At 43.7% G+C, this 11324-nt stretch overlaps 1 long non-coding RNA gene across 1 annotated transcript; it reads right to left on the minus strand.

The window, feature by feature from the left end:
• Positions 1 to 4108: 4108 nt before the first annotated feature.
• LOC129527820 (uncharacterized) lies at positions 4109 to 9274 on the minus strand. Its single transcript, XR_008672917.1, has 2 exons — positions 9127 to 9274; positions 4109 to 4359 (listed from the first exon to the last, which is right to left on the minus strand). It is a non-coding gene; the product is annotated as an uncharacterized lncRNA (long non-coding RNA).
• Positions 9275 to 11324: the final 2050 nt, after the last annotated feature.

An 11324-nucleotide genomic window follows, 5' to 3' on the forward strand; every position in this document is an offset into this window, starting at 1 on the left:
CATAAGTTGTGCTATTTATTAACATATTGCTTTTCATAAATCAGTCCCTTTTTTGTAATTAGGTAAAAAGAGAAAAGAAAGACATTCTTGATTTTGGTGACTAGAGTTGTAGATGCTGGAAAGCTTTGCCACTAAAACTGACAAACCAGATGCTCGTCACTGGCCAATCATGCTGATTCTTAATGCCGTAAGTATGAACATACAGTAAAAAACTGTTGATGGAATACATCGGTCTTATGAAATGAAATGTTTTGGTTAAGGATTTTTTAAACAAATTTCACATTACACTACTGGCTTTACTAAATCTGAGTCTTCTATTTCTGAACAGGGCACCATGGCCCGGCACTGTCACCTTTTCCAAGGAACCTGCTGGAGCTCCTGTGGAAGCTGCTCCTTGGGCCGATGAAATCCCTTAGCTGGTAGGACCTTCTTTAGTCACCACAGGATGCCTGCCATTCATGAACAGAAAGGAGAGGATGGGCTTTGAATAAAAAACAGGTAAGTTTCCAAACTGCTTTTCTCTCACTAAGATTTCAATCTTGGCCAGGTGTGGTGGCTCACGCCTGTAATCTCAGTATTTTGGGAGGCCACGGTGGGCAGATCATGAGGTCAGGATATACAGACCATCCTGGCCAACTGGAGAAACTCCATCTCTTCTAAAAAATACAAAATTAGCTGGGCGTGGTGGTGCGTGCTTATAATCCCAGCTACTTGGGAGGCTGAAGCAGAAGAATCACTTGAACCCAGGAGGCGGAGGTTGTGGTGAGCCAAGATCATGCCCTTGCACTCCAGCCTGGGCAACAAGAGCGAAACTCCTTTACAAAAAAAAAAAAAATGCTCCTCTGAGTTGCACATGGCTTGTCCACTGCCTGGTTACATACAAACTGTGTGCTCAGTCTGCTCTTAGGACCTTACAGAAGAAGTGTCTGGCCCACATCAGTGTGAATGCTTTTGCTTGGAATGCTTGCCCACAGCTCCCCCGGGCTGGCTTCTTCTGGGAAGCTCTCCTCCACTCTGCAGATTACTCATAAATAGCAGTCCCTTAACTCCATGGTTTCCCACACCCCTTGTGCAGATGGTAAAGTGATGTCCCTCTCCTTATCTATATTCTTCTCTGGAGCACAAGCTCTAAGGATGGGAATAACATCATCTCAGCACCTAGCTCAGTCTTTTAGACAAAGGAAACATGAAAGAAATAGTTGCCAAAATAATTGAATACAGGATCTTCAACTCAGATTATTTTCTTTGTTAGGATCTGGAAAATATTTGTGAGGCCACTTGGACTTCAGTGTCAAATAAATATTTTCTGGCTTTAGGAGGTGTCCCTCTTGGTGGAACACAGTAAGTGTCAAAGATGGACACATAGTCCATTATTTGTAGTGTATGGGAGCAGACCACAAATTAATGTTTGGAGAACAATTTTGTCGTAACAGACACTGTTGAGGCTCAGCTGTACAGAACTGGAAAAGTCTTTCAGCTTGGCACATGTCCTGATTCAGCCTTTGTTTAACATATATTCCAATCTGGATTCTATCTTCACTGGCTAGAAAGACCACCTGATATGTGCACCACAACACAGGAGCTGCTGGAGAGGGGGTAGTATTATCACCTCAAACTCACAGCCACTCCATATTTTTCAAAAGCCAGCTTAGAGAGAGGTGTGCTGATAGCTGCACGGAGAAAATGCGGTCCATCTATTCTTCTCAGTGATGTACATTTCTCAATCAGCAACCACGTGGTTTTAGCAAAAACCACAGAAGTGCTTTTGATGTACCAGCCTTGAGTGTCACATCTCCCAACCATACCAAATGGATCACCTAACTGGGGGTGGGGGGTGGCCGTCATAAACGAGATTTAGTATTTACTGTAAAATTGTGTTTTTTTTTTTTCTTTTGAGATGGAGTCTCTGTTGCCTGGGCTGGAGTGCAATGGTGTGATCACTGCTCACTGCAACCTCCGCCTCCTGGGCTCAAGCAGTTCTCCTGCCTCAGCCTCTCAAGTAGCTGCAATTACAGGTGCATGCCACCACTCCCAGATAATTTTTATATTTTTAGTAGAGACAGGGTTTCACCATGTTGGCCAGGCTGGTCTCAAACTCCTGACCTCAGGTGATCTGCCTGCCTTGGCCTCCCAAAATTCTGGGATTAAAGGCACTAGCCACCCTGCCTGGCTGAGAATATTTTTATTTGCTGATTTGTCCCTTGTGTATTCTCTTTGTTCAGATGTCTATTCAGATATTTTTCTCACTTTTAAATTGTTTTTTAATTGTTAAGAATTTTCTATCTAGTTTAGATCTAAGCCCTTTATCAGATATGTGTTTTGCAAATATTTTCTCCTAGTCTGTGGCTTATATTCTGTCTGTCTGTCTCTCTCTTTTTTTTTTTTTTGCATGCCCCACATCGCGGGTTCATGCCATTCTCCTGCCTCAGCCTCCAGAGTAGCTGGGACCACAGGCACCCGCCACCACGCCCGGCTAATTTTTTGTATTTTTAGTAGAGACGGGGTTTTGCTCTGCTAGACAGGATGGTCTAGATATCCTGACCTCATGATCCGCCCACCTCAGCCTCCCAAAGTGCTGGGGTTACAGGCGTGAGCCACTGCGCCTGGCTGTATTCTGTCTCTTAACACCGATTTTATTTTTAATTTGGAACTAAAGAAGAGGAACAGTAGTCAGCTTTCTGTTATTCTTGTCACAGTAATGGCAGAACCAAGTCTGCTAATGCTACGTTGAGCAAAGAAAGTCACATGGTCAAGTCCAACATTAATGAAATGGGGTAGTACGTGCAGGTGGGGGAGGGGAAAAAGAAATGCTTCTTAAGAGGGATATAATCTGCCATACCATCCGGGAACCTACAATGGCTTTGTATTACCTTATTCTCTGGTTTGTTTCATGTTGGAATCTTTCTGAAAGATCCTTCAACCTTTCTGGAAGAATCTAATCTGATAACACCATCAAAAACACACTTCTTTTGGCATAAATTAAATTCTAACACATCATTCACATTTATCTATGTTACATATATAAGAACTTACCCACCATATTCCTCCTTGAGGAATTACAGCATGTAATTCTGTAAACCATGTAATTCTATAACCATTTTTACAATCGTCTAACAATGTTATAATGGATTGGTTGCTTACTATCAATTTTTTAAAAGTCATGGCTTCTCCAGGCATTTCTTGCTTATCAAAATTATTTCATGAGATGGGTCTGTCCTTGTATATTTGAAAATGATGTTTGCTTCCTTCTACTTAAAAAACAACTTGAACATACCTGTTTGGATCACATGGTCTTGTCCTGATTACTTGGTAGAGGTTTCTTCAGCATTGTTATTATTGTTGGGGTGGTAATTATTAATGTATTTCATATTGTTTTAAAAATTAAAATTTTAAAGACCAATGTCTTCTTTTCAATTCCAGTACGTTTTTCAGAAGTAACTAATGCTATTGGCTTTGCGCATTATAATTCCAGACCATTTTATATGTCTTTAGTTATATACACAGTGTGCACATACATGTGTCAAATTATCCCATTTCTTCTAGCATTAAACATTGCTATGGAAAACTCTGAGAAAAATATATATTTGAACCCAACTTTTTCTTTTCCCAGATGTCCCCTCCTTAGGAATCTTTCTTTGATCCTTGAAGCTTGCTAACAACTTTAAATAGGTATATCCCGGCCCAGAGCAGTGGCTCATGCCTGTAATTTCAGCATTTTGGGAGGCCGAGGCAGGTGGATCACCTGAGGTCAGGAGTTTGCCTGGCCAACATGGTGAAAGCCCATCTTTATTAAAAATACAAAAAGTTAGCCAGGTGTGATGGCTGGCACCTGTAATCCCACCTACGTGGGAGGCTGAGACAGGAGAATCGCTTGAACCTGGGAGGCAGAGGTTGCAGTGAACTGAGATCATGCCACTGCACTCTGGCCTGGGCAACAAGAGTGAAACTTTGTCTCAAATAAATAAACATGTAATTTCATCTCAAATAAATAAATGTGTATAGCTCATTGTTTATTATTGTATGGCATTTTCCTGGACATTTTGTACAATACATATGTGTACTTAACAATGGAAGAAAAATATTCCAAATACAGTAGAAGAAAAAAAAATTTTGTCCAGAGGTTTCCAACACATTTTATTTTGCAGATCACAGATTTAAAGCTTTTGAAGACCATCATCTCTATCAATTCCTATAAAATGTCCAATCAATTTCAGTTTCATAGCAGGCTCTTCTGTACTGCATGCCATGCTTATAGCTGGAGGTCTGGTCACACACACATGAAGGTTGCCCGCTGGTTCCTGGAGATGGTCATGTCCAAGAAGCCTCTTCCAGGGAGCTTCATCTTCCCGGGGGGGTTTCCTTTGGCAAGAAGTGGATAAGTTTACACATGAGGCTTTGGTGCCTGTGAGCAGGAAGTGTCAGAAACTTTCAGGATATGCCGCTTCTCTTAGGAAGTCAGGGACCCAAGGATCCAGTGCCCTTGCGCTTAATGAGAAGGATTCCTCCTCATTGTTTAGTGGGTTAAAATACAAGGAAGCCGGCAGGATGCGGTGGCTCGCACCGGTAATACCAACATTTTGGGAGGCCGAGGTGGATGGATCACCTGAGGTCAGGAGTTTGAGACCAGCCTGGCCAATATGATAAAACCCCGTCTCTAATAAAAAATACAAAAATTAGGGATGTGGTGGCCCACGCCTATAGTCCCAGCTACTCAGGAGGCTGAGAGGGGAGAATCGCTGGAACCCAGAAGGCAGAGGTTGCAGTGAGCCGAGATCATGCCACTGCACTCCAGCCTGGGCGACAGAGTGAAACTCCATCTCATAAAAAAAGTATATATATATATATGGAAGCCTCTGTTTTTAAGTAACACAGATAACACCTTTTTAGATCACCTATTTATTCTAGAACTACAGTTTTTGTTGTTGTTTTGTTTTGAAACAGAGTCTCACTCTGTCATCCATACTGGATTGCAGTGGCAAGATCTTGGCTCACTGCAACTTCTGCCTCCCAGGCTCAAGTGATTCTCCTTCCTAAGCCTTCCAAGTAGCTGGGATTACAGGCACGCACCACTACCACCCGGCTAATTTTTGTATTTTTAGTAGAGACAGGGGTTTCACCATGTTAGCCAGGCTGGCCTTGAAATCCTGGCCTCACACAATCCAACTACCTCAGCCTCCCAAAGTGCTGGGATTATGGGCATGAGTCACTGTGCCCAGCCTAGAACTGTAAAATTTAATTCAAGAAAATATAGGTCCCATGAAAGATTTAAGAGTTTCATAAAGCTAAAAAGCTAAAATCTAGTCTTTTCCGGTAAATTGCACTTAGGCAAAACCCTCCCAATGCTTCTAAAATAATACTAAAAGGAGCATCTAGTAATACAGGAGCAATTTTTTTTTTTTTTTGAGATGGAGTCTCACTCTGTCGCCCAGGCTAGAGTGCAGTGGCTTGATCTCAGCTCACTGCAAACTCTGCCACCCAGGTTCAAGCGATTCTTGTGCCTCAGACTCCCGAGTAGTTGGGATTACAGGCGCCCACCACCATGCCCAGCTAATATTTGTATTTTTAGTAGAGACGAGGTTTCACCATGTTGGCCAGGCTGGTCTTGAACTCCTGACCTCAGGTGATCCACCCACCTCAGCCTCCCAAAGTGCTGGGATTACAGGCATGAGCCACTGCACCCAGCCATACAGGAGCAAGTTCAAAAATTAAATACTTATTTGAATAACAAGCTTACATTTGAGCTGCAACATCGGCAATTCAGACTTTGAACATGGATCACAAAAAGCATGTATAAAATACTACTGGCCCAGAGAATAAAACACTGCTAAGAATTAGGCTAAATAGCTGCTGCTTTTAAGAAAATAAAAGGCCTGAAATCAATATACAAAATTTTACAAAATGTATTGGCCAGGCACAGTGGCTCACGCCTGTAATTCCACACTTTGGGAGGCCAAGATAGGAGGATCACTTGAGGTCAGGAGTTCAAGACCAGCCTGGCCAACATGGTGAAAGTCCGTCTCTACTAAAAATAAAAAATTAGCTGGGTGTGGTGATGTGCGCCTGTAGTCCCAGTTACCCAGGAGGCTGAGGCAGAGAAATTGGCTCAAACCCAGGAGGCAGAGGTTGCAGTGAGCCCAGATCATGCTATTGCACTCTGGCCTGGGCGACAGGTGAGATTCTGTCTCAGGAAAAAAAAAAAGATATTAAACAGTAGCATATACAGAACAATCTTTGTTATTGACTAAACTTAAAAATTATTTGCATAGTTAATTATATATTGCAAATGAGCATAATACATGAACTTCCTTTTGGGGGGCAATTCCCTGTTACACTAAGAAACATCTAATTTTGGCCGGGCACAGTGGCTCATGCCTGTAATTCCAGCACTTTGGGAGGCCAAGATGGGCAGGTCACCTGAGGTCAGGAGTTGGAGACCAGCCTGCCAAATATGGCGAAAACCCATCCCTACTAAAAATACAGAAAATTAGCTGGGTGTGGTGGTGGGTGCCTGTAGTCCCAGCTCCTTTGGGAGACTGAGGCAGGAGAATCACTTGAACCGGGGAGGCAGAGGTTGCACTGAGCTGAGATTGTGCCACTGCACTCTGGCTTGGGCAACAAGAGTAAAAACTCAGTCTTAAAAAACAAACAAACAAAAATACTTAATTACATCGCATTGCAAAAAAATCTCATTTTTGCTGTCAATAAACAGTTAATAGTGTTACTGTAAATATCAGGAAGGCTACAAAAAAATTCCTTTTTGTCTTCAAAGTGTTTTTTATGCAGTGAAGCACTTACTGTGTTGAACAGAATGCAGTACTGGAAAATGTCCTGGGTGTGCAATGCTCTTGAGTGAGAAACTAGGCTTTTCTAATTTTTTTTTTTTTTTTTTTTTTAGACAGAGTCTCACTGTTGCCAGGCTAGAGTGCAGTGGTGCAATCTCAGCTCACTGCAACCTCTGCCTCCCAGATTCAAGTGATTCTCCTGCCCCAGCCTCCCGAGATGCTGGGACCGCAGGCGCCACCATGCCCAGCTAATTTTTTTGTATTTTTAGTAGAGAGGGGGTTTCACCATGTTGGTCAGGATGGTCTCGATCTCTTGACCTCGTGATCCACCCACTTCAACCTTCCAAAGTGCTGGGATTATAGGCGTGAGCCACCGCGCCCGGTTCAAGACTTGGCTTTTCAAATCAAAGAGAATCATGCAACCCTCTTACAACTGGGTTACCATCGTGTGCCACTTACCAATGCTGTCTTTCCAGAAAACCATTCAAGACACTAAAAAAAGATCAGACTTATACGATAAACATACATAAAATGAAAAGACACCAACTGCTATTGGTAATGTCTGTCATATGTGAAAACACTTTTTATTTTATTGTATTATTTATTTTGAAACAGAGTTTCACTCTTGTTGCCCAGGCTGGAGTGCAATGGCACGATCTCGGCTCACTGCAACCACCACCTCCTGGGTTCAAGTGATTCTCCTACCTCAGCCTCCCAAGTAGCTGGGATTACAGGCATGCGCCAGCATGCCCAGCTAATTTTCTGTATTTTTAGTACAGGCGGAGTTTCTCCATGTTGGTCAGACTGGTCTCAAACTCCCAACCTCTGGTGATCTGCCTGCCTCGGCCTCCCATAGTGCTGGGATTACAGGTGTGAGCCACCTTGCCTGCCCGTGAAAGCACTCTTAAAAACAGAGTACCTCTGCTGCCTGGTCACATTCTGTACCTGTCCCCAAACCCTGAAGCCAGTGATGTCAGTGGCTGCATGGGCATTGAACAGGTAGATGATTCCTGCAGCTTTCCTGTTGATCCGGACCATGTTCATCAATGCTTTTCAGTACGTTAATTCTACATCTTCTTGGATGACCACTAGTTTAATTTTGTTACATTTTTCAGGAATATCCAGCCACTGGTGAACAGCCATTGCCACTTGTGCCCCCACGGGATCTTGTCAACTCCAGTATGTCCCCTCAGCACTGTGTTATCCGGCATAATAAATGTATTTGGGCTGTAGTTGTAGTGAGTCCTCCCAAAACGACCCAGGAGTTTAATATTGTTTGGCCACTGGTTACAGACATTCCTGCTTCTTCTGCTGTGACTTTAAAAGCCTATCTAATTGTCTGGGCATGGTGGCTCAGGCCTATAATCCCAGCACTTTGGGAGGCCGAGGTGGGTGGATGACCTGAGGTCAGGAGTCTGAGACCAGCCTGGCCAACATGGTGAAACCCCATCTCTACTAAAGATAAAAAAAAAAATTAGCTGGGCGTGGTGGCGCATGGCTGTAATCCCAGCTACTCGGGAGGCTGAGGTAGGAGAATTGCTTGGGCGACAGAGTAAGACTCCGTCAAAAAAAAAAAAATCCTATCTATTCAGGGACATCACCTTTCCCTGCCAGTCATTTTGTTACCAATGAAACTATTCAAATCAATTTTTAGTTCAGAAAAAGTTTATTTTATTGTATCTTTTAACTTTTTTATTGTTCTGCATTTTTTACTTCAAAAACACCTACTATATGTACTTTTTTCTCTTTTGTTTCCTTTTTTTCCCCAAGAAATGTTTTTGTTACTTTCCTTTTTGATTTCTTCACTGACCATTACCATTATTTATATACCATGTACTTGGAGAGTTTCCAACATTTCTCGTTATTGACTTTTAATTTTATGCCATTTTGGTCTGAGAAGATACTTGCTATGATTTACATTTTTTAAATGCTCTTTTGAGATTTGTTTGTTTTGTGTCCTAAAATGTGGTCTATCCTGGAGAATATTTTGTGAGCTGATTTTGTGAGCACGTTCTGCAGTTGGTGGGTGAAATATTCTGTAATTACCTATCAGGTCTTTTTGATTTATACTGGAGTGTAAGTCTGATCTTTGTTGCTTTTCTGCCTGGAAGGTGTGTCTGTTGCTGAAAGTGGGTGTTGAAGTCCCCAGCTATTATTGTCTCTGTTGCTGGAATAACTCTTACTTTAATAACTGGGGCTCCTGTGTCAGGTGTGTTTACATTGACAACTGTTCTACCTTCTTACTGAATTGATCCCTTTATCATTTTATAATGACCTTTATTTTCTATTTTTGTGCTTTTTTGACTTAAAGCCTATTTTGTGTGACAAGCATAGCTACACATACCCACTTTTGGTAACACCTTTCATTTCTTATCATCTTCATTGAATCTCACTTCTTCACATTTACCAAAATGTCTACTTTTGAGCCACGGCACTTCTTTGAATCTTCAGATCCACCATATCCTGATCAAGCCTTCCTTTTTATCTGTACTCTGAGGAATCAAAAACAGGCATTTTTACAAGAAAGTCTAGGAGGGAAACATAAATCTACATGTCAAAAGAATGAACATAGAAAATAATGCGTCCTGATTAATAAAAGTTCTCATTGTAAAGTGTTATGCACAAGATTATGGAATTTTATGTGCCATAAATGAAATTGTCTTGATTTGTCTAAAACTACTTTTAAAAATTACATGTTACTCTAATAAATTTTGCTGCTGCTCACTCTTTGGGTCTGCTCCACCTTTAAGAACTGTAACACTCACCACGAGGATCCGTGGTTTCATTCTTGAAGTCGGCCAGACCAAGAACCCACCAATTCTCGACACAGTAGGAGAAATGTCCAGGTAGGAGCTAGGTGCTGTGGGGCTGGATGCAGGTAGGAACAGGGTGTGGTAGGAGCAGGGTGACAGCTGGGCCAGGTCCAGGAAGGGGCAGAGTGCAGGTAGGAGCAGGGTGCTGGTGGCGCAGGGCGCAGGTTGAAGGGGGTGCAGGTGGAGCCAGGATGCTGACGGGGCAGGGCAGGGTCCTGGCGGGGGGGAGCGTGGGTAGGCGCAGCGTGCGGGTAGGATCGGGGTGCTGGAGGGGCATGGGAGGGTAGGACGGGGTGCAGTAAGGGCAGGGTGATTGCAGGGCGGGGCGCGGGTAGGATGTGGTGCTGGCAGGGCCAGGTGTGGGTAGGAGCAGGGTGCTGGCGGGGTGGGGTGCGGTTAGGACTGCGCAGTGGGTAGGTGAAGGGTGATGGCAGGGCAGGGCAGGGCATTGGTAGGAGCGGGGTGCCAGCAGGAGTAGGGTACAGGACGCGGGTAAGATCGGAACCTGATGCTGGAAAGGCCACCAGTAGCCTGGGTCCCAGAACCTCTGCAGGCGCAGCCGCTCCTTTCACCTGGTGTGCCAGCTTGCAGTTTGTGCATTTGCCCCTTTTGGCTGCACAGAGAAGGCAGGGAAACTGCGTGGGAATGCAAGGTCGGGAACGGCTGGGGGTGCGACCAAGGGGACTTGGAGAACCGCCCCACCTCCCCAGGTTCCCCTGGCAGAGCGCACCACCCCCCGACCCCCGCGATTTTTCACAGGCCCAGGCCCTGTGGAGCTGGGCCTCTGTGGAAGGGGTGAGGGCAGAGCAGAGGCAGGAGGACAGAAAGAGCTGGGCAGGGAAGGGGGCCAAGAGAGCCTTTCTCAACATCCAGGTTAGTGGATAAGCTGGGGGTCCTGCAGGGCTAGCCAAGAAGAAATGTAACCATGTGTGGAAAAACAGGAATTGGGAAGGGGTGAGGAAGAGGAGTTGGTCACCAGGCAGCAGGTGGTGCCTTGGGCAATCATAGGGGCTGAGGGGCTGGCTTCTCATTGTCAGGCCCTGGGCTGGTAAGTTTCAAGGAAATCAAATGAAACAAATGTAACTTTCTTTAAGACTAGCAGAATCAATTTATCTGTTTATTCAAGGAAGCTGTATACATCCGGTCTATGGGAGAACTGGGCACCTTTCAGTCTCATGCATTTTGTCACAGGGAAAAGAACTGGAGAACAGTTTGTTGATTGAGGAGCTGAAGTATTAAGTACAGAGCCACATACATACTTAAAGACCCTGTGAAAAAAAATAATGAACAACAAATAATTGGAAGAAGGTGAGCAATTATCTGAAACTTTCAAAGGATAAAATGACTACTGGGCATTTGGCTAAGTAGGTAAAATTAAGTGGAGACAGGAGGAACTGTACAAAGCATAAAACTTACATAATTAAAAAGTTTAGGGCCAGGCGCAGTGGCTCAAATCTGTAATCCCAGTCCTTTGAATATTTATCTGACTGGGCCAGTGCACCTAAATAATTAATAAATATCCTCCTGAACCCCACTGTTCTCTCTGATTCCTTAAAAATCCCACTACAAATAACTACTTGTGTTAGGCACACAAGTCCTAAACAACTCTTGAACACAAAATTTTTAAACCAGATAAGTTTTATCCTTTATAAAACTGGAATAATTTATCAGAGGGTGAAGGGTGAGAGGAGGAAGAGGATCAGGAAAAATAACTAATGGGTACTAGGCT

This window comes from Gorilla gorilla, chromosome 18, assembly GCF_029281585.2.
Source record: "Gorilla gorilla gorilla isolate KB3781 chromosome 18, NHGRI_mGorGor1-v2.1_pri, whole genome shotgun sequence".
NCBI lineage: Eukaryota > Metazoa > Chordata > Mammalia > Primates > Hominidae > Gorilla > Gorilla gorilla.